Source organism: Gymnoscopelus microlampas (assembly GCF_963454915.1).
Source record: "Gymnoscopelus microlampas genome assembly, chromosome: 4".
NCBI classification, from domain to species: domain Eukaryota; kingdom Metazoa; phylum Chordata; class Actinopteri; order Myctophiformes; family Myctophidae; genus Gymnoscopelus; species Gymnoscopelus microlampas.
Genome location: NC_139941.1, coordinates 1670001 through 1693493, shown reverse-complemented (window position 1 = coordinate 1693493; position 23493 = coordinate 1670001). Strand labels below are relative to the sequence as shown.

The window sequence follows — 23493 nt, the reverse complement described above, 5'->3', positions numbered from 1 at the left end:
TTGGGGGGGGGGGGCTTCTTTCTAAAGTGTAATTATTTGGGCTTGTTTCCTAAAGTTGTTTAAACCAGTGGTTCTCAATTATGTAGGCTATTTGGCCGCGGACCCACATTTTCTGCGATGTAGATCGGCTATTTTTAAAGAGCCGATGGGTTTAAAGTGGTACATTGGATTTTGATGCTATTAACTCATTTCCCTGGGGACCCCCTGCCTTACATAATTCACTTATTTTGGATTTGTTGTCGTAGACGTCGCGTCACAGCGCGACGTGTTGTGAGCTTGTCGATCTGCTATTTTCAGGGTACGCTTTCCACATAATACAGATGCTGGGGTTTAAGTGGATCACAACGTGGCCTTGCAGTTCAATGTATATTTTTGGAACATTCCTGGAAAATCAATTTTGGAGGGGAACGGGAAATGTCTACATTTCAATACAGCAATGCATTGTTATAAAACTTTTTATTTTTTTGCTTTTTTTTTAACACAAATCTTCTCCTCTGGGGACCCTGGCACAAAACATTTTCAGATGGGGGCCGCGAAACACAAATCAATTTGGGGGTCCTTGACTTGAAAAAGTTTGAAATAATACTGATCTAGATCAAGGGTTTTCAATGTTATTCAGCCAAAGGGCCCCCTACCTGAGACAGAGATGAAGCAGGGACCCCCCCCCCCACACACACACACACACACACACACACACACACACACACACACACACACACACACACACACACACACACACACACTATACTACATATTGTATAAAATTGTGTTGCAGATTCAACTTTTTCATAGATTGACTTCATAGACTTGTTTGACAGCACTATCATGTTGGATTCATGTGGATTCAATGTATTTTCAGACATTGAACCATGCACTTAAACCCTCAATACTTAGTAAACTACTTAGTTCCCTCTACACCAAACCTCTTTGCCGATCTACAAGCTCACAACGCCCTGCGTTGTGAGCTTGTAGATCGTCTATTTTTGGATAAAGTTCCCCCCTAGAATAGGGATGCTAGGGTTCAAGTGGTTAATGCAAAATATGATCCTATCACACAAAGATTTGGCGGCCCCCCCTGTAGTGACTCTGAGGACCCCCTAGGGGTCACGGACCCCCTGTTGAAGAGCCAAGGATCGAGATACTTTGAATCAAGGAACTGTGTGGTTGTCTGGTTGAGGATACTTTGTCCAGCACCAGACCCGGACAGTGCGGGTGTCCAGTGCTATAGCACTTAAGCATTCTCTTTCACACGTGTTGCACTGACAAGCCACCCTCTCCAACCCCGTCGACACGCTGTAGAGACTCTTGTGACATCCACTTTTCCTACTCCTTCCAGACCCTTCCTCTGTCACCGGCCCACCACCGCTGACAGATGGCCCAGTGGTGGACAGTAACTGCGTACATTAGTACAGTGGTTCTCAAACTTTTTCGTGCCAAGGACCCCAAAATAGACACTTATTAGACCGCGGACCCCCATTTGAAAAGATAAGCCAGGGACCCCCATAATAGAAGATTTTTTACGGCTCTCTAGCAGTGATTTCAACCATTTTAATTTCAAGGACCCCCCAGTTTGACATGCATTAGGCTACGGACCCCCATTTAATGGCATGTACGTATGTCTCTGGGACCCCAATTCATATTGTAAAATCAAAGTTAATTCATCTCTGAGAGTGTACAAATGGAACCAAATGGACCCGTTAGGGTCCATTTGGTTCCATTTGTAAGCCTGTCAAGTACGCCTGGGGGTCCCCGGACCCCACTTTGAGAACCAATGCATTAAAACACTGTCAGAGTTAAGGGGAGACTGTGAAATATACATGTTTGAGAACCATTGCATTGGAACACGGTAAAGTTGGAACTCCCCTTTGGAAGGCCTTCCACTTTGCATAATGACAATACGCCACTGCTAAGCTTGGTTTTGGATAAGAAACACAGTTATGGCTTTCTGTTCAATTGAGGCTGAATGAATTGGTCAACTTAAGGCTGTAATGGATCACATTATACCACAGCTACGCTCTGCATCGCCTTTTGCCAACAGCACTCATATAGCTGTGACACAATCACAATATACGGTGAGTTCTTGTGTATTATTGCTTGTAATGTCCCACTCCAAGTATAGGAACAAATGGCTGACTGGCTGTATACTGGCCAGTACTACTTCTATTATTTCCTTAGTGATTATTCTATCGATAACCTTCTCAATTACTCAAATAATCCATTCATATATCTATTTGTATTATTTTTATACATGTTTTATATACATTTTACATATTATATATTTCATATTATTTTTCATTTCATTTTCTTATAATTTATATTTTTTATATCAAGGAATCGATGGAATATATTTTTTTCATAATGAACTAAATCTATTAGTCTGATTAACCACTTAAGCCCTATTTTATACTTTGTTGTACAACGGCGTCGCACATTAAAAAAGCGAAAATAGCCGATCTGCAAGCTCACAATGTATCGCGTCGCAATGGGTTGTGAGCTTGAAGACCCCCCCCCCCCCCCCCCCCCCAGTCGATTCATTTATTAAAATAAATTATTGATTCATTTTATAATCAATAAAAAAATCGACTAGTTTGATTAGCCTGTCGGAGCCACCTGTTTGCCAGCAATAAAAAAAGAAAACATGTTGCTCTCCAGAGAGTTTTACCTGCATGGGGCGTGTTGACTTTCTGTCTAGCAGCTTCCATTCAGGCGGCTATAGAGCTATAGCCATGCTGATAAGGGGTTTTGTTCACACAATGTCTCCCCATCAGCCCTTTCTCCCCCACAAACCAGTGTTGTTGTTGGGCTTCTGGGAGAGAGGCGCCGGGCTTCAGGGAGGATCCAGTTGTACCCCCTCGTCCATTTTTTTTCCTTCCCCCCCGATTGAATGTGGTCTCATCCAGGGGGCCATTGTTTCCCCCTCAAACCTGCCCAAGGTACAGTGCCGCTTTTGTTCTCTCTAGGCCTCCCATCGGCCATGAATGCATGAGCCACCGAGCCCAGACACACACAGAGCACCTGAAGGCTATTTTATCAGGAGCCTTTGTCCCCCAATGCGCTCTCCCCCTGCGTCGCTCCCCATCCATTGAACAAGGGGGGAAAAAAGCAGAGGATCTGCCCTCAGTCCCTCCAGACCCAGCCAGCCCAAGCCACATTAACCACTTGAACCCTGATAGCTATTCTGGGGGGAACATTTGATGAAAATGGCTGATTTACAAGCTCACAATGCGTCGCAATGCACATACTGTACATGCTTTTTCAGTTATTGGAAACCGTAATTGCCTTTCGGCACGTTCCATCAAGGGGTCTAACTTACAACTAGGTTTTGCAATGTGCGTTTGATGTCGACGCTCATTTTGATTGATTGGATATTTTATTAGGCAAAAAAATGTAAAACAGCACAATTACATTTAAAATACTTTGTCTAACAGGTCCGTTCATGAAAGTCCTTGCGGTCTTGTTTCCAATGAGGGCCTTGGTATTCAATTCTTAGACATATAGTGGCACCACAGTTAAAAAATAATCACATAAGAAGCCCAAGATTTCTGGGAGTTTTCCAGAGGCGAGGTCAAACCACTATACGGAAGGTTCATGTATATCCATGGAGGATTCAAAAAGCTGACTGAATGCACTAATGACATCTACAAGTTGGATACAACCACAATGGTCTTCAATAGGCTCTATGCACAGCAGCCATATTATCACTTCCTTCCCAGGTGTTACCAATGATACTAATGAAGGCTCTGTTCCATTTAATCTAGCACAGTGGTTTCCACGACCCCCATAACTCTGAGAGTGTACAAATGGAACCAAATGGACCCTTACGGGTCCATTTGGTTCCATTTGTACACTCTCATAGTTACACACCTGTAAGGGGCCATTTGGAAGCCCATGAGGGTCCCTGGACCCCAACTGTAGACCCACTGGTGTAGCAGTGTTTCCAGTGAGCCAACATGCACAACATCAGCACCCTGACTCTGTTTGACCAGAATGGAACAGAGCCTTCATTAGTATCATTGGTAACACCTGTGAATGTCTTCATAATATGGCTGCTGTGAATAGAGCCTATTAACACCAGAAGCACACTCCACCACCTGTTTCACTTAGATGCCACCATCAATCGGGACAAATGTTGAGGTCAGTACAGTTCCCATACCAACGGCGGAGGACGCAGACACTCCCGGCGGTTCTTATTGAAGAAGGCCCGCAAGCTCACACCCAACTTCTGCAGTCGCCTGAGAAAGTGGAGGCGTTGTTGTGGCCTTCTCCACCACTCGTTCAGTGTGTACGGCCCAGGTGAGTTTCTCAGGGCTCTATGAACTCCAAGGAAATTGGAAGTCGCTGATTCGCTCCACCGCGGTCTGCCATCTATGCAGACTCTGTCAGCACCACTGTCCTAAACGTGTAGTGTAGTGTTGTTGTTGGTAGGAACAAACACAGAAGCACCCAGGAGGAAGTTGACGAAGAAAGGGGCGGAGCCGAGTCCTTGTTCCTACACAAAAAAGGAGGTGGTGCCCCCAGAGGCGAAAACAAAGGGAAAATAACCCCTAATGGGTTCCCAGATTGTGGGGTGTGGGTGTGGGGGGGGTTGTTCTTTTTTATCCTTTTTTTCTTTTTGCTATTTTAAGGCTATTCTGCCATTATTTTGGAAGGGTTAGGGTTAGGGTTAGGGTTAGGGCAGTTGAAGTTGTTCTGACAGAAAGTCCAGGATCCAGCTGCACAGGCTTGGGGTTGCAGTCCTCGGGTTCTAAGCTTTGGTGTCTAGTGTGGAGGGGAACATGGTGTTGAACGCTGAGTTGTGATCTGTGAACAAGCATTCTAACATTATTTATCGTCTCTGTCGGGTGGAAACCTTATATGTCCAAGACTGTTACTTTTCAGGATTCAAATAAAAAAAAAAGCAAAAGTAGCAGATCTACAAACTTGTGTGTTGACGCTGTAGAATGATCAAGTAGCAACGATACGTGTTGTTTTTCTCTGTCCGCAGCTTCTCTTGAGCTTGGCTGAGGCAGCAGCAGCAGACTTCACGCCACCCGATGCGGCCACTCGCTCGCCTAGCGCCTCTCTGGAGCTCCAACCCGCTGATGGCCACACGGCTGCCCTGAAACCTTGGCTTAAAGGGATATTTCACTTTCAAAAAAACATTTGGTTATTTTATCGTCTACATGGACTTTTGTGAACCCCCCAGACCGTTTTTAAGTTGCTTGATTCAGTATTTAGATATTTGATATTCATTTTATCAGACACGCCCCCTTCCTATACAAACCCATTATAACTTCAATTTTTAACATGTTAGATTTATCAAAAACACCCGTCCTTGGTTCTGCTGACTCATCCTGCCCACCTAATACGCGAGGGGGCCGTTTTTTTTAATTACTTTTTTCATTTATTTTTAATATTTATTTGGAAAATGAAAAAAATTAAATACAATAAGAAATATATATAAAATAAATGGAAAAAGTTATCGAAAAAACACGGCCCCCTCACGTATTAGGAGGGCAGGGTGAGTCACCAGAACCAAGGACGGGTGTTTTTGATGAATCAAACATGTTAAAAATGGAGTTTGAAGTTATAATGGGTTTGTATAGGAAGGGGGCGTGTCTGATAAAATGAATATCAAATATCTAAATACTGAATCAAGCAACTTAAAAACGGTCTGGGGGGCTCAAGCCTGAGTAGACGATAAAATGACCGAAAGTTTTTTTGAAAGTGAAGTATCCCTTTAAGTTGTCACAATAACTACATAATCGACTAATCGCAATTATTATGATGCAATTGCAATTATTTTTGCTTACAACGTGTGACATCGTGGCGGGTTATAAGCTTCTACAGCAGACCGTCTATTTAAGCTATTTTGACTTTTTTTTTGTTATTAAATATGTCAGTTATTAGTTATATCTGCCCTCTGCAACTTTTGTTTACAAAGCCTAAAAGCCATGATGAAGCATTATGATCCAAATGTTCAATGCCAAAAAAACACAATTAAAATGTATGTCACAAATATTTGTGTGACAATTAACTTGTCAAGTAAAATGACAGAAGAGAAGATTTGTGTTAAAAATAATTGTCCAAAACATTGCTGGGTTCGATCCCGGGCACCGCCAACTCAGCGTATAAGTAGCACGGGCGCGCATATGGGCAATGAATCGAGGGATTGTAGTGCCCACCGTGGAGCAGTTCGGATAGGCGGTTGTCCAGAACCGCCAATCCAACTGATATGCGTTGTGAGCTTGTAGATCAGCTATTTTGTAATAGCCAACGTAGAAATGGATGAAGTGGTTACAATTGTGATGCTATTTTGCTGGGGACCCCCTGGAACCGAAAATAGCCGATCGGCAAGCTCACCACGTGTCGCGTTGTGAGCTTGTAGATAGGCTATTTTTCAAAGAGGTTTAGGTGTAGAGGGGAAAGAAAACAGCGGACCAAGTAGCCTACAGAGCCGATACGGGTCTGTCAACAAGTATTAGTTTACTAAGTATAGAGGGTTATCAGCTGAATGTTGGCCTCAGTGTCTGTGTGTGTGTGTGTGTGTGTGTGTGTGTGTGTGTGTGTGTGTGTGTGTGTGTGTGTGTGTGTGTGTGTGTGTGTGTGTGTCGAATTGTAAAACAGTTGATAGTGCTGTGATATGGTGTCGGATTACACACACTGCACCTCTCCTTGGCTCTCTCTCTCTGTCTCTCTGTCTCTCTGTCTCCCTCTCGCTCTCTCTCTCTCTCTCTCTCTCTCTCTCTCTCTCTCTCTCTCTCTCTCTCTCTCTCTCTCTCTCTGTCTCTCTGTCTCTCTTTCTGCATCAGCAGATGCTGTGAAGTAGACCAGTTCCCAAACTTTTCAGGCCGCAACTACCCCCAAAATAATCATATTTGAACTGGGGACCCCCCACCCTGACAAGCACTTGGAATAGGCTCTATTCACAGAAGCCATATTATGAAGACATTCACAGGTGTTACCAATGATACTAATGAAGGCTCTGTTCCATTCTGGTCAAACAGAGTCAGGGTGCTGATATTGTGCATGTTGTTGGCTCACTGGAAACACTCTGTTACACCAGTGGGTCTACAGTTGGGGTCCAGGGACCCTCATGGGCTTCCAAATGGCCCCTTACAGGTGTGTAACTCTGAGAGTGTACAAATGGAACCAGAGTTATGGGGGTCGTGGAAACCACTGTGCTACACTAAATGGAACAGAGCCTTCATTAGTATCATTGGTAACACCTGTGAAGGAAGTGATAATATGGCTGCTGTGCATAGAGCCTATTGTAGGAGTTGAGGCATCACATTTTGTTTGCCTATTTTGTACGTAATATTTGACAATTTGGCCAGTGTGGTGTTAAAAAGGTCTTAAAAGTCATTCAATTGTCACTTTAGAAATGTGCAGATACCCTGTGTACACTTATACTGTGTTGGTTTGTTTACTGTTGAGTCGACTGGAGCCAAATGTAGTGTAGAGTAGATCCCATATGTCAGACGGACGGCCTAGGGCCAATTGGCTCCATAGCCTTGCGGACATGTATGCCACCATAGCCTGGAGGGACAGTGGGTCAGAGCAGAGGTTATTAAGTAAGTATAAGTAATGACAGCTGGACAGACAGACAGACAGACAGACAGACAGACAGACAAGGAGAAAAGGCGCACCAATTTGTGTGACTTTTGGACAAAATGTGTAGGAATAGCGGCAAAAAGTGTTTCTCTTGTCAGCTGGAAATGGGCGTGGCCTATATGGGGAGTTGCCTCATGATCCAAGGATTCCAGGTTCAAGAGTTTTGGGCCAAAACGTGAAGCAACCTGTTGTAAGCGCCACCATGAGGCCAATTTGAAAATAAATGCGTCGGTTGATGTTTCATGCCTACCGGTCCAGCGGTGTCCGAGATTAACTGCTCACACACAGACAGACCGACAGACAGGGTGAAATGTGCTCTATCAACCAAACTTGTTCTTGGATTTTTCCAGCTGAAAACACTTATCGAGTCTGACTTTTACTTTCGTTTCTATGATAGTCTTGGGCTTCAACCCCCAATTGTCACTGGACATCTGCGCGGAAAGCAGCGAAAAACAAATAAAGTGCTGACCCTGTATAGCCCCGGATGTTAACTCGACATTAGGAACCTGTGTGCACTGTATTAGCCCGTATGTATCAATCGATATGTGTTTTAATCCCGTCTGTGTCGGATTCTGTCGGAAGTTCCCTGTATTCCTCAATGGGCTGCAGTGACGGGGCATCCGGTGAAAGCTGGTATTACACTCAATGCAAACAGGAAGTAAACGAGAGGGGGGAATGGCGTTCAGGCACAGAGGGGATTAAAACACATATCTATTGATATCTATATCTAAAATACGGACTAATACAGTGCACAAAGATTCAGAATGCCGAGGTAACATCCGGGGCTACCGGGTAAGCACCTTATAATTTGCATTTGTACATGTTCGGAGTAATACAGACTTTACGGGCGGATGCCCAGTGACAATTGGGTGGTGAAGCCCAAGCCAGTCATAAATATGCAAATGTCAAAATTGATAAAATACATCTAGGTAATCTTGATCCAAGGCTAACAGACACGTGAGCGTGCAGCGCAATATAGATGCTCAGCGCTTCATCAAGCTGCTGATGGCGTTTCCAGCATATATAGCATAAACATGCAGTGCTGCCGTTGAACACTATTCAAAACATATTGTTGCTGTCAGGTGGAAACCTTGTATATCCCAAAACTGTTACTTTTCAGGAAATGAAAAACAAGTAACCTGTGTTCCACTGGATCCAATGTAGTTATTTTTTTATGAATTAAAAATAATTTCAAAAACATTTCAAAATAATTTCATGAATAAGAAAATCAAAGAAATTCCATAAATTAAAAAAGAAATAATAATAATAATAACATTTTAAAGAAGTAGTGAAAATAGCCGATCTAAAATCTCACAACGTGTCGCATCGCGACGCGTTGTGAGTATTTTCACCAGTTTGGGTACCGGAAAGACTCTCTTTTGGGTCTCGAGCAAAATAAAGGTTAACCACCTTGTTTTGAGAATTTGATGATGTGTTTTGAAACATGTTTTGTTTTAATTTTACAATACGGGTGGTGTAATGGTGTGTTTTGCCAAAAACTTGACCAAGACAGAAGGTGTAGAATGCAAAGATGTCTCCATATAAGGGCTGATGGTTTATATTCAACAGTTAGCATGCTGTACACCATGTCATTTGTGAAGCTCATTGGTATATAGGACATAACAGTATCAACATGTATTGCATTAAAGGACGACATGACCCATTTTCAACCTATTTGCATATAATAGGTCCTCACTAATTATAATATGGTGCCATTTTAGTCTACTTAGTCTGTGTCTCACAGGAGGGCTGTGGACCAGTTCAGAAACCCCACATCATCGATGGGGAATCCAAGCTAATATAAACTACAGGATTTGCATTCCTGGAAAGTTAGCATGCTATAATGGAAGCCATTGTTCTTGCGTTAATACAAATAATAGTACATTTTAAAAAATCTCGAAAAAGAAAAAACCTTGCCTAACGATGATTTCACTCCCATAGCTAAATTTTTGTTGCTTATCTATTGCTGAATCTCAACTCTGAGACATAACTATTGCCTTCTCGTTTGTATATCATTCTGTGATCATTTGCTGCTGCCCTATTACTCCTAAGAACAAAACTAGGAGCAATAGAGAGAGATGAGAATGAGATATTAAGTCTAAGATAACTAAGTTTGGTTCAGGCAATAACTTGAGAAGTATTTGAGAAGTATGATAAACAGAGGAGATCTCATCCGGAGCCTTCATTGAAGGGAATCTGAGAAACATAATAAGAAACATCTGAGAATAATGAGCCCTTATAGAGATCTCATCATTGTGAGTTCAATATCTCTTCCTCATCTCATTTATTTCTATTGGATGCATTAATGGAGCTATATGAGACCTCGATCTGAGACACACATGAGCATTAATGGAGCTATATGAGACCTCGATCTGAGACACACATGAGAATTATGAGAAACAATTAAGAATTATACAATTAATACTCAGATTTCTGAAAAAAAATAGACATCATTGATCATTTTAACAGTACAACATTTATTTTCAACACAGGGACACATTTACAGCAGTTAACGGAAAGGAAATATATGAACATATATGTTTATCATATATGTGACATATTCGAAATTGGCCACCTACATATATGTATATTACATATATATGTACATATTTCACATTTATTTATTCACTTTTTTTTTTTTTTTAATAACTAGCCAACCACATTAATATTGACATTCTTCCCATCACTTGGGCATATGTTTTATATCTATCCAATACAGTATGTAAAACATAGGTAGGGAACGAAAACTACTAATCACCAGAAGTGCATTTTCTGCAAAAACAAGCAACCAAGAGTATATCTAGCGCTAAGGTAAAAGTGCAATATATCAGCTACCTATTTTCCTTAAACAGATGAGACAAATAGCAAAATCAAATGAGCAAGAGCTAAAACAAATAAGTGTATCGACTAAATAAGATCCAATAAAACAATACAACAATAAAACAAGCGTTCGTACAACTAGTTAACAACAAGTAGGACAGGCAAAGAGGAAGGGTAGTGTTTCCTGAAGAGGTGGGTTTTCAGCCTGCGGCGAAATATGGGCAGTGACTCTGCTGTCCTGACATCAGTGACTCTGCTGTCCTGACATCAGTGGGAAATTCATTCCACCACTGTGGGGCCAGAACGTGCCAGAAAGTCGTGACCGTGTGGATCGGCCAGAAGGACCCTTGAGTGACGAGGCAATCAGTCGCCCCGAGGTGGCAGACCGAAGTGGTCGGGCAGGGGTGTAGGCATCGACCATAGCCCGGTGGTAAGAAGGAGCTGCCCTATAGGCTAGCACCAGGGTTTTAAACTGGATCCGAGCCGCTACGGGGAGCCAGTGTAGAGAACAGAGAAGGATAGTTGTGTGGGAGAACTTGGGGCGGTTGAACACCAGACGAGACGCAGCTTTCTGAACAAGCTCCAGAGGTCTGATGGCAGATGCTGGAGCACCAGCAAGGAGGGAGTTGCAGTAGTCCAGGCGGGAGATGACAAGAGCCTGGATGAGCACCTGGGCTGCCTTCTCCGTGAGGAAGGGGCGAATCCTCCTGATGTTGTAGAGGAGGAATCTGCAGGACCGTGTCACTGATGCGATGTTTGCCGAGAACGACAGTTGATCATCCAGGGTCACACCCAGATTCTTCGCAGTCCGAGTTGAGCATTATCAATGATGATGGCCATGTCTCGGTGCGGACAGCCCTTCCCCGGGAGGTACATCAGCTCGGTCTTGTCCAGGTTGAGCTGGACATCCACTCCGAGATGTTAGCCAGACAAGCAGCAATGCGTGCCTCCACTTGTGTGTCAGAGGGGGGGATGAGAGGATCAGCTGGGTACCCAGCCATCCTTTGGTAGTGTGTGGCCACTTCTTCTGGGTTGTCTCTACAGAGAAGAGAAAAGGAACTAATGAGAAAACAGTGGACCAAAGTCTACTACAGACTCCAAGCATTTCACTTCATTTGCTACACCGCCTGTTTTAGTGTACAAGAGCTTCTCTGTGAGTTTATTGATGATAATGCCCTTTATTCAAACAAATTAACTATTTTAGTAGTGATTTTTCTCGTGATTTTTTTCCAAGAACCTGGCAAGTTTGCAATTATTATTGGTTACAAATATTAAGGTAAAGTTAGGCTTTTCCAAATAGCCTGATTAAAAAAAAAAATAGATGCTTGACATCACATGAACTCCACTTAACTTGTTATGGGACATTGTACAACGACAGCGCTAATCTGCACAGGTTTTACCAAATATAGGCCTCCGTCGGTCAGGGTTGACCATAGTTGGCAAATCCTATGAGGTCAAATTACTGCATACAAGAACTTGTTTTCCTTTCTCAATTAATTTCTTTTTTTTTATACTCACCAATTGTGTCCATCTTTTTGACTGGATCATGGGCCTCCAGCTGCTCCCCATCACCATGCTTTGGCCCTTAAGTAATAATATGTAATTATTAATTTGCAAAAGAAAGGTAAGCGGTTTCACAGACAACATATCTCAGATCTAGCTTATGGGGATACAGAGTGAACACAAAGTGGTACAAAGCTGAGCCAGGCAGCATTTTAAAAGGCTTGAGTGTAAACATAAATAAATCAAAATTGCACAAATTAACCAATAACTGTAACAAGCTGACAATTATACAGACAAGAAAGTCGAACATGGCATCAGTTGGTACCTGATCATGTCCAAAACAAAAATATGTCAACTGTTTTCTTACCTTGTAAGTAGTGCCATGGAAATGCTGATTTGCAGCAGCTGATGTTCACTGTTCACATAGTAATGGCCCCACACTTTTTTTTTTTATTATAATTTTTATCCCACGATTTTGTAACCCACATTTTTTTTCACCCAGTGCCAATTACCTATGTAATCCTGGGCACTACCTACCCTCTGCCAGCCTAGGGAGAGCCCAAGCTGAAGCTCATGCCTCCTTCAATGCATGAGGAGCAAGCAGGCCGCTTCTTATCACCCGACAGGGGGGAGTTTCCCTGGTTGGACATAGCGCGTGGAAGGAACACGTTATTCCAACCAGTTCCGTTCCCCTCCATCAGGCGCCCCGGCTGACCAGGGGGAGGCAGTATAGTGACCAGGATTACTACATGTTTTTGTGAGGGTATTAACTACCCTAGGAGACACGGGGAGAACATGCAAACTCCACACAGAGTAGGGAGATAATGGCCCCACACTTTAAGCTCTAGAGCATGGAACAAATATTAATAAATATTAGCCACAATAAAGCATCAGAAAACACAAGCCCCTAAAACAGTGTAAAACAGTTGAAGTTTTTTTTAGGTGAATCCCATAACATACCATATAATGTGTTAACACATGTGTTTTATTTATTGATGACGTGATTGAGACCAACACTTACATTTGAGGTTGCTCTGAAGCAGCGTCAGGACCCAGGAGGATCCCTTCACAATGTCCACCTGACAAATGCAGCAGATGTAAATGTATTAGGGCTACAACTATAATTATTTCATGGAAAATCTGGTTACTATATTAACAAACTTAGTTTGTATTGATAAGTGTAGTTAATCTCCCAATAGTAAATAGTTGTCCTAAATTTGAAATGAGACAGTGATTAACTTTTACAATGGTAAGATAGCAGAGCAGACTGTCCAAATTCAGTTGTAGTCTAAAAAGGTATGTAAATCTGGGAGAACAGAACATTTATTTCCATTTCCCCTCCATATGACTTACAGTTATGCTTGAACCATGAAGTGCCATGAACAAACGCAGCCCTGAAAAGGAAAGAAAATGTAAGACTATAGAAGTAGTAACCACAACAACAACAACAACAACAACAATAACAATGCATGCATATTTTGTGGCAAATATCCATTATGTTTACCTCAATTTGCCATAATTCTTGGCTCACTCAAGTTTGGTTAACGTTAGGTTTAAAATAAATTAGGCTAACCACATTAAACCACGTGTCCCTTCAGGGTGAAAATTTGGTGAAAATAGCCGATCTACAAGCTCTCAACATATTGTGTTGCGACACGTTGTGAGCTTGTAGATTGGCTTTCGGCTAAGAGATCTGGTGTACAGGTATAAGTGCTGGGGGAACTGTATCAAAGTATATACTAGGCTTTAGTGGTTGATTAACAATAGCTATTGCATTATTATTGTTGTATTATTTATTATTATTTGCCAACAGCATAAATGATTGTACCGTGTACCTTAAGCTTTCTTTGAGTCACACCATGGCCTGGCCTGGCCTGGCCTGCACAGCCCTGCAATCACAAATAAAATAAACATTAATGAGCAACTAGTTCAAAAATCACTTGGTAAACAGAGCCATGCATTCTACATAAAAAACAAACATCAATACCTTCATCCAGATACACAGTAATTGAGTTAGCCTCATTCCTGTCGGTGGAAAGACCAATATTAGTTGTTACTAAAAACTTAAGAGGTGTAACTAGATGGTAAAGAGGCTATATCAGTTAGCCTAGAGGCTAACTTATGTTCCACCACCAGGCACCCACACAATGTTTTAACACAAAGTAGCTTGCATGGACGTGTGTGTTAAGTCACAACAAGTTATTTCAACTATATTCAGAAGCTGTACATGTAGATAATAATAATAATAATAGTTACCTCCGTAGTGTTCTCTTCATAGCTGCTGCCTGCTGACGCATTTCAAAAATGGGACCGTTGTTGTGGAAAGGCAACGTTGCCAGATTCTGTGAGAGAAATAGGCAACCAGGTCTAGGAAAACAAGCCCAAAAGAAGCGACTATGGGCCACATGAACACTTTAAAGCTACTGTATGCACCGGCTATTTGAAAATAGCAGATCTACAAGCTCACAACACGTCACATTGTGGGTGACGCGTTGTGAGCTGGTAGATCTGCTATTTTCAAATAAAATCTTGGGGGCTAACTTATAATGAAAAACCCTGGCAACGCTGAAACGGGGCTGGTCACGTGATAAGGGACGGCCAATGACAGCACAGCTGTGGTTGTATTGGTTTGCTGGTTGTCAGGGAAACATCACATAACCAATCGGCGGACAGGCAGTCTTCCAGACCATGGATTTCATTGTCTGCCTGCTTTCTTTTAATGATATGATGATGATGTAGCCTATGAATGATATGTTACTTTTTAACTTTTCTCAACACAAAAGCACAAATTTGTCCATGATATCTCAAAATTACAATAATATTAAGGATGCCAGTTTTAATTATTTTTCATTTGATTCTGAGAAATAAAGGTTCTAAAGTGTTAAACTGTTATTAATCTCTCAAGTAGTAATTCAGCAATAACAAATTCAAAGGATTTCGCCCCTACCCCAAAAAACTGATGGATTCCCCAGATTGAGCTGTTATTTACAAGATAGCCTGACGATACAATAAAACATTGGCAAGGCAAGGCAACTTTATTTGTATAGCACATTTCATAGGAAACACAATTATAAAATTATAACATGACATTAGGATGCATAAACCAAAATTATAGATACAGTTGCAGTGCAGAAGAGAAAAGAAAAGAGAAAAAAGAAAAATAACTCAATCAAAGGCAGTGGAAAACAGAAAGGTCTTTAGTTGTGTTTTAAAATAAATAAGAGTGGCAGCAGACCTAATTAAATAATATTGTCTTTATACATATCTTCCATAATCCACAATCTACATTGAATGGAAATACTTACAATAATGAATACTTTAAAATAAAAAATTGAGTTGTATATAGGCATTATGTATGACATATATGCAAACAGTCCTATATATATTAGCTATATATGTAGGCATATATGTAGGCATTTATGACTATATGCAAATATATGAACCTGATTGTGGCATATATGTGGACACATATAAGATATATATCTCTGCTGTCCGGCCGGAACCAGCTAACTCCAAAATGGTAATTGTTCAGGAAATGAAAAACAAAATATATTTTTTTCAGAAAATGAAGAAAACCTTATATTTTTAAAACAAAGCAATACTGCCTCATCAAACTTGGTATTGTGACTTTATATATTATCAGATACTTGCATGTGTCATTATATTATCACCACTTTACCCAAATCCAGTTCAAGTGGAGTTAGGAGGTTTTGTCCATCATTGAGTGGAGTTAGGAGGTTTTGTCCATCATTGATAAGAACAGCTGACAATGAATGTCAAAGCTCACAACACATCACAACACATTGTGAGCTTGGAGATCAGCTATTTATGGTGTGCGCCATCCTCATATACTAAGTATAGATCAAGCTGAATGCTGTACTTAAACAACTTTTATTTTAACATGCATTGGAAACATCCATGGATCTAACTGTTACCACTGTTGTTCTTCTACAGTTGAGTACAACAAACAATTCTGCCTCAATACTCAATACTAAATGTATTTAACAAAAGCAATCATGGCACACCAACAATAAATAAATGGCATATCAATAAAAAAAAATACATTCATGAATAATAGAATCTGTAGCCTATCAAATCTGTAGCCTACTGCACTAACAATAACAACCACAGTTGCATTTACCTATCCATCAACATTTTATTATTACACTGTTGTGTGTTGTGTCTTGTGTGTTGCCTAAACCTTCCAGTCACTGGGTTGGTGAAAACACCCCGCAAAACGGTGACCAGAGCCGAGAGCAAATGACTGTTCACTTAAAGTCTCTGCTAAAGGTGGAGGGTAAAGCATGAATGCAGTCTGACATGAGTGATATTCAGTCACATCCTGCATATTGGTTTAACGCTGAAATTACACAGTGAAAACTGTCCAAATTTATATCTGACAATCGGTAAAAAAAAAAGTCTGAATTACGTTTTTTTAAATCTGTAGTATTTATATTTGACAATTGGCAAAAACCCTGTATATATAGTATGGAGCAGTGGAGAGCATGAGAGGAGGGGGAGTTGTTTGTTTTTGACGGACAGTTTGAGGATCCAATGGAGTTGGGAGTTTTCGAGGCGCTTTTTAATACTTTTCATAGGTTATTATGAAAAAAAAACTTTACACAGATGTAAAGGGGGTTCAATAGCAAAATGGAGTTAGCTGGTCCCGGCTGGACACCGACGAATGCAACATATATTCCCTATATATCAACATATATGCACATATATGAACCTGAATATGGCATATATGCGGCTGTTGCGGCATATATTCTGCATATACCTGCCATATATTGGCATATATGTTCATATATTTCCTTTCTTCCGTAATGATGAGACTCTTTGAAAGAGATGTTAGTGAGATTATCCCAATAACTCAAACAGTGATCACTGAAAGACAGAGATGAGACTCTTTAAAATAGATATTAGTGAGATTATCCCAAGAACTCAAACAGTGATCACTGAAAGACAGAGATGAGACTCTTTAAAAGAGATGTTAGTGAGATTATCCCAAGAACTCAAACAGTGATCACTGAAAGACAGAGATGAGACTCTTTAAAATAGATATTAGTGAGATTATCCCAAGAACTCAAACAGTGATCACTGAAAGACAGAGATGAGACTCTTTAAAAGAGATGTTAGTGAGATTATCCCAAGAACTCAAACAGTGATCACTGAAAGACAGAGATGAGACTCTTTAAAAGAGATGTTAGTGAGATTATCCCAAGAACTCAAACAGTGATCACTGAAAGACAGAGATGAGACTCCATAATAGCGACGCCATTAAGATCATTTTGAGAACTCAAACAGTGATCACTGTGAGACTGAACAGTGTCATATCTCAGGAGTTCAAATTGAGAAGAATGAGAAAATGCACTTTGGTCTCGGCTGGTGCTCATCTTTATCTAGAGACACAAATGATACATAATGGAGGTCTCATTTAGGATTTTCGCTTGCTATGGGCTGGTAGGTGGGTTTCTGAAGAGTAGAAAAAAATTGCACCATTTTATCAGGAGCATTAGTGAGGAACCATTATATGAAGATAGGTTGAAAATGGGTGAAGTCGTCCTTTAACATAGTGCCTTTTGAAGAGGGCACATGTCACTATTGTGTAGTGCCCGAATGGCTTTTTAAAACGCCTTATCTCTGTATTGATGTTATTGTTGCTGCATACTTACCGGGATCATAATTTGTAAAGCAGGGGTCTTCAACAGGGGTCCGGGACCCCTAGGGGATCTCCCTATTCCGAGGGGAACATTAGCCAGAAATAGCAGATTTGCAGATCGGCTATTTTCGGCAATGTGGTTTGGTATAGAGGGAAAAAGGAGCAAACCAAGTACATAGCCAACAATCAAGTTTACTAACTATTGAATGTTTAGGTGGTTGAATGTCTGAAACAAACAAAACACATTCATTTACACAACACCGATAGTCAATCATACGGCAATCAAGCTATCTATGAAATGAAAAAGTTGAATCTGCAACATTTGTTATAATATGTAGTGGGTGTCCTGCTTCATCAGCTAAGGGGTTCTTAGAAAACGTTGAAGACCCCTGGTGTAAAGCTATATGAACCATTTCAAATGCATTATCTGCTTCTCTGGAACTACGAATACAATAATGTACAAGAAGGCCGCTTGTCGTGTAGAATATGAATAGCTCAAATAAAGGGCCAATCATACTGTATGTATCATGGAAGACATGTGTTATCGTTGCATGTTAACCACTTAAGAACTCAATTCTTAGACTTAAAACGGACCGGAGTTAAAACTGTACATGGACCGCTTTTTCCCCCCGTCTAGAACAAATCTCTTTGCCAAAAATAGCAGATCTATCAACATAATTCTCTCTCCCAAAACGCAGTATAGTGACTTTATGGGACAAATGTGACCAAATGGCAAACGTCTGTCCTGACAGGGGCGGGGTACCCATTTTGTCATCTGACGCCGTCCCGGTCACTTCCGCACTCCAAGAATGCGGAAGTGTGCCGTTCCCAAACCCAAGACGTGAAAAGGTGACGGCTCCGCTAAACAACTGTTAAAACGACGGAGGCGTGCCGTCTAAAGCGGACTCGAGCCAGTAGAGTCACCGCAGAGAGAGCCATTAGGCGAGCGAGTCACCGTGCCGAACGTTTCGAAGTCCGCCTCAGCCGTCTCAGTGCCGTCAGGGACAGAATCGTAACTCATCGCCCCCCCTAGTCAACATGTGACATTGCCATGACGTCGTGACATGTCAAACGTTTGACGTGTGGCCAGATATACAAGTCACAACGTTGTAAGCTTGTAGATTGCTTATTGTTGACGAATGTCCCCCCCCCCCCCATAATTGGCATGCTGCATGTTCAAGTGGCTCATTGTGAAGTTGTCCGTTATGGATGTGAAGAATGTGTCCAACTCTACAAGAGCTGGTTTGCAGCTGAGATGTGATGTATTGTTACTGATTAGTGCCTAATGGTGGATTAACAACTACCTTTATGATTAAAGAACATCTTCAACTCTCACACCATGCACTTCTGGGAAAAGTTAAACAAAATAATGTTTTGGCTAAAAAAAGACAATAAAAGAAAATACCTTAACTGTCAGAGCATAAAATGACTACCAGAGTTTTAAATAATGAATGAATAATGAATCAATCAATCAATCAATCAATCAATCAATAAATAAATAAATAAATAAATAAATAAATAAATAAATAAATAAATAAATAAATAAATAAATAAATAACCATTTGTAAAACATGTTACATTACGTCAAGACTTTCTGCAAGACATTGTGTATACAACAACTCCAACCAATCCACCATGGTGAGTCTGGACTCTCCCCACAACGCCAATATTGTTCCCCACACCATTGGCACTTAACACATAAAACAGCGAGGATAACTCGAATGAGTTATCATGTAATGCCTATGAAACAACAACGCCCCAAATCAATCATATGCTGACTTATGAAGTGTCATGTGAGTACATGTGTCAATAGGTGATGAGTTGTTGTGCACACACTCACATTCTAGACAAGCCAAATGGAGTGTTTCACCCATTTGTTTCATGATATCCAGCCTGTCATCTGGACTGATTGAACATCAGTAGAGAACCATTGTTCTATGATATTCAGATCTGGACTGATGGAACATCAGCAGAGAACCATTTGGAAGGTTCTTTCTGAAACTAGAAAAAAAAAGGTTCTTCACTGGCATCGCTCAGAACCAGTTTTGGTTCCAGTTGGCATCTTTATTTTTCTGTCTGTGCGAAGCACCTTGAATCAAATAGGGGTCCAGTATGTTCCTTTTCAATAACCCATGTGCTTTTTTAGAGGTGGGGGTTGAATGTTGAGGAGGATGGTGGTATAATGCATGAGAAGGTAGATAGTGTATGTCTGCGATTGTCAGCCTTTTTTTCATTTCATGCCATCATATAAGCCTTAAGACATCGGAGCCCAAGCAGTCACTTGAATAAATACAAAATACATATTAATGATTAGAAGAGTGTGGCATGCGGTGAGCACAGAGAGGCGGCCTGTGATTGTATTCAGCCATACTGCATAATGGCCTCTGTCAGTATAAGGTACACTCTTTAGGTAAAGAGGTAAACACTCTTTACCTTTATTTGTTTATAGGACCACAATGGAAACAAGTCTCCAGGACTTGTTTGTGTTATCCTTTTGGCCAAATGTCTGGCTGCAGCTGTTTACATTTCTGACCAATTAAAGTATGCAATCAATGCAAAAAAAACACTGTGCAGGACGGTGGTTCTGGCGGTGGCTCAGGGTCACCCCTGTAAATGACTTATCATCCACGGCACCCCTGCATGACATTGTTAAATTGTGTCATATTACGGTTCATAATTATGTAAATCTTTCCCCCTAAGATACAGTATGTCACGAAGAAAACTTGAGTGAATATCCGTTTCCATTATTGGACAGATTGAAAATGACTTTGTTTTATTGCCGTTTAACCACTTGAACCCCATGCATCCCTAATCTGGGGGGAACATTGACCACAAATAGCCGATCTACAAGCTCTTGTAGATTCCAAATATTATCAAAGTATTATGGCACCCACTTTGAGAAAGCCTGGTGTGATATTTACATCATAAACCTCATATATAGCCTATACACGTTATGTTAATCGCTGTAGATCTACTGTCATGGGCCTACTGTATATGGTAAACGGAAGTCTCAAACTTTTATTTTTCAAAATGTAATAATAATAATAAATGTATCCTTTGGACAATGGCCTGTACTAATATAAAGTACACATGATTTGAACATTTGACATTCAAGGCTTGATGAATTGAATACGTAGGACCACAATGCAAACAAGCCCTCAGGGCTTTTTTTCGTGTTATCCTTTTTAGCATTATTGCAAACTGTTAATAAAGTATTCAATCAATCAATCAATCAATCAATTAAAGGCCCAAATATTTCAACAATTGCTACCCAATTCGACAAAACCTGTGGATAGCCATGTCATTGACATAAACAAGACGTCGAAGGGTGTAAATGTATAGGTCTGATAATGACGCACCGTGCATGTTCACATCACGTATACTTGACAATATGTCATACCATTTTCCAAAGCATGTTTTGATTCTTCACTTTTTTTTTAAAACAGCCAATTTCACATGGAGATGCCCAGCCTTGCAGATGCTATATCTGACAGAATCATGCAAGAGCGACCAGTTTAGGGCCAAATTCCTTTGAAAATAGATGAAATAGAGCATACATGTTGTATTATGTTTCCATAAGCCTCGAAAACAAAACTGTCCCCTCTTCATTTGTAGTGAGTTGGGTGAAACCATGAATACAGTAGCCTATATAAATGCCTGTTCCTTGTTTGTGTGTTTTGTTTAGTTTCCTTGTTTTTTATAGCACAAACGATTCAATGATCGTGGTGGGGAAACAATCAGTCCATAGAAGGCTATCTGTATTCTAGAAGGCGTAGGCTATATGAAGGGAGAACGCTTGTCTACCATCAATCCTGTGCTGGCTGATTGATCCATCCACCCATCCCACAAGATGTATGGGCCTCATTTATACTTAGCCGTACGACGGCATCGCACTCCAAATATAGCAGATCTACAAGCTCACAATGTGTCGCGGATGCGACGCATTGTGAGCTTGTAGATCTGCTATATTTGGCAAGTCATACGAGAGAGCATGAATTATGCATCCTACCAGTCAGCAAACAAATCTCAAATCACACTGGAAATAGGCTCTATGCACTGCAGCCATATTGGAAATAAATTGGGCCTCTTCCTTACTTCCTTCACAGGTGTTACCAATGATTCTGTTCCATTGAGTGAAGCACAGTGGTTCTCTTTTTCTTTTCTCTTTTCAAGGACCCCCACAATGGTGTACAAATGGAACCAAATGGACCCATTTTGGTTCCATTTGTACACTCTCAGAGCACACCCGTAAGGGGCCATTTGGAACCCCCTCAAGGAACCATGAGGGTCCCCGGACCACACTTTGAGACCCACTGGTGTAGCAGAGTGTTTCCAGTGAGCCAACATGCACAATATCGGCACCCTGACTCTGTTTGACCAGAATGGAACAGAGCCTTCATTGGTACTATTGGTACTCTTCCTTACTTCCTTAAGGAAGTAAGGAAAAGGCCCAATTTCTTTCCAATATGGCTGCTGGGCATAGAGTCTATAGCTACTATTATGAGCATGACTGCAGTAGGCCTATAGGCTATCTGGTGCAGAGACTGATTCTGTCTTTATTCGTGGAATAGTCCTGTAAACCATCTCATCATCATCATCATCATCATCATCATCATCATCATATAAAGAGTTAGGGTTTTAAAGAAATTGATTTGACAAGATAACTCAGACAACAATGGGTACAATCTCATCTTTGTTTGTTTTTCTCTTCTTTTTTACTTCAGTAAAGAAAGTTACACAAAAGTGGCATCAGGTCTTTCGACAATAAATAATAAATAATCTTGTTGCACAGGAACAAACGAAACAAAAACAAAAAAATCTCAAGAGCTATGGTCCTTTTTTAACTTAATTGTCTTTTTTTACACATCTTTGGGAAAGTAAATAATAATAATAATAATAATTCTCGGACGGACAGTGTTTTTTCGTTTTTTGTTAAACTCACACACACAGAAGTTCCCACGAAGCTTGTGGCAAAAATAGAGGTAACGTTGTTGCAATGCTTTAGTACTTTATGGGCCTTTGAAGGAATTTATGTAACAAAAATGGAAAAAAAGCAATGCCAGCCCCTCCCCCCTCCCCCCCGCCCCCCTCTGCCCCTCCCCCCCTCATATGTTATATCATAGTCAGGGGGTCAAATCTCAGGTCAAGCTATTATTAAATAATATCGTAAAAACAAACACCAGAGTCAGTTTTTTTTCTTCTTTTTCTTTTTTCAAACACGGCGCACGTCAGGCTTTTGCATGGCTCTGCAAAATAATTGGTTTCCAGACTTTTAAGCGTCATTAGTTTATAAAGTTTGTCTTTTTAATCCTTTAGAGGTCCGTGTTCTTTTTCCGTTGAAGAATGAATGGGATGTTGTTGTAGTCGGGGTTTTTTTTCTTTCTTTTTCTGTATTTGGCAAAAAACTGTAATAACCAGGCAGTTTGGACGGACGGACAGACAGACGGACAGACAGACGGACAGACCGACGGTCAGACAGACAGACAGACAGACAGACAGACAGACAGACAGACAGCACCAGGCTTTGGGGATGATGGAGCGATGAATCCGTCCCTTTGACGCACTTATATACCGCAGCTATAGTCCTGAAACATGACTGTCATATCACGACAGTCATGGATGAACTTCAACATGGTGTTTGCATTTTCTCCCTATGTGGTCCGTACATCTACATAATACGTTCAGAAGTCAAATATAAAGTGCTTACCCCATGGCCACGGATGTTGCAATTATGTACGGGCCCTCAGAAGTACCTGTATCTTCCGTATTGTTCAATAAAAAGCATTTCAATCCGATCTGTGGCCATTTTCTCATAGAGTTATAATGTATCAGAGTGCAATACACCTCCCAATCGAAAGGGTCACGTAGTTGAAAGCATGGAGGAAATGCGGAGAAAATGGCCACCAATCAGATTG

The 23493-nt window shown here is 40.9% G+C and overlaps 1 long non-coding RNA gene across 2 annotated transcripts; it reads right to left on the bottom strand.

Annotated features, from left to right (window-relative positions):
* Positions 1-11332: 11332 nt before the first annotated feature.
* LOC311043833 lies at positions 11333-14221 on the bottom strand. 2 transcript variants are annotated; one of them, XR_014600653.1, is made up of 6 exons: positions 14173-14221; positions 13752-13805; positions 13270-13310; positions 12284-12995; positions 11932-11997; positions 11333-11451 (listed from the first exon to the last, which is right to left on the bottom strand). It is a non-coding gene; the product is annotated as an uncharacterized lncRNA (long non-coding RNA). The 2 variants fall into 2 exon arrangements; XR_014600652.1 differs by having other exon boundaries at positions 11932-12995.
* Positions 14222-23493: the final 9272 nt, after the last annotated feature.